The sequence below is a fragment of the Galeopterus variegatus genome, unplaced genomic scaffold (assembly GCF_000696425.1).
Source record: "Galeopterus variegatus unplaced genomic scaffold, G_variegatus-3.0.2 Scaffold982, whole genome shotgun sequence".
In the NCBI taxonomy this organism is placed as follows: domain Eukaryota; kingdom Metazoa; phylum Chordata; class Mammalia; order Dermoptera; family Cynocephalidae; genus Galeopterus; species Galeopterus variegatus.
In genome coordinates this window covers 522144-523085 of record NW_007727093.1, presented here as the reverse complement: position 1 = coordinate 523085, position 942 = coordinate 522144, and the positions used below count along the sequence as shown (strand labels likewise).

Sequence of the window (942 nt, the reverse complement as noted above, 5' to 3'; positions counted from 1 at the left end):
GTGGAATTGAGGGGTCTCAGAGGGCATCGTGGGGGTCTAAGGAAGCCATGCTTACAGCCTTTGCCCAGCGTGACCAACCCCATCCAGGGAGAGGGCACCGCTGGTCCCAGAGAGTATGGGTCAGTTCAGCCCCCTCCCATAGCCGGGGGTGGTGGTGACGTGTCCAGAAGGCACAGGTCCTGATGAGTCGCCGTGTGTTCCATAGGAAGGTTCCTTGCATTGCCGGAATTCCACACCTTTGAAAAGTAACCCAAGCTGCAAAAATTCCCTGGAGATCCTTGAAAAGGAAGCCATTCCAAGCACAGGTCAAGGTTGATGCTCAGAGAAGTCACCCCATGAGGCCCAGGCTGGGTAGTCCGATGGACAGAACATGGGCTCAGGAGCCAGACGGAGCAGGTCAGGGGTCTGCAGGAGTTTGGGGTCCAGCTCCTTTCCTGCTGGGCACCTACGTGCTGTTCATGCACTCACTCAGCCACCTACTTATTCATCTTTTCATCAGACGTTGATGGCTCACCTACGCAGGACCAGGGTATGCACTGAGTGCCAGGTGTCCCAACTGACCCTTGCCCTCGGTCCCTTGGAATCTGAGTACTGTCAAGTGCTAAAAGCAGTGGCTTCCAGTGCTCGGTGGGGTTGTGTAAAGCTTAGATGGGGCAGAGTGCGGGAGCATGTGGGCCACAACCAATGGGACGTACTTCTGTCCATGAAGAGAAGAGAGCCGCTGTGACAGAAGGATGGATGGGCAAGGAGGGGTGGGCCGACCACTCTCATCTGAGGGGCCCTCTTCTGTCTGGCTGTTACTCTCTTCAAACGATGGCTTTTAGAAGCTGCAGCTCAGGGCCTTCTGGAAGATCCCAATGATTTGGGGTTCTGATGGCTGAGGACATTGCTGGAATATTTAGGGTAGCAGCTGGGGGAGGGGGGACGTCATGTATTGTCTAG

The 942-nt window shown here is 55.5% G+C and overlaps 1 protein-coding gene across 1 annotated transcript in view; it reads left to right on the top strand.

Moving 5' to 3' along the window:
* Positions 1–942, top strand: part of CMIP (c-Maf inducing protein) — a 256524-nt gene that overhangs the window by 228182 nt on the left and 27400 nt on the right. The gene's annotated exons all lie outside the window — the stretch shown is intronic.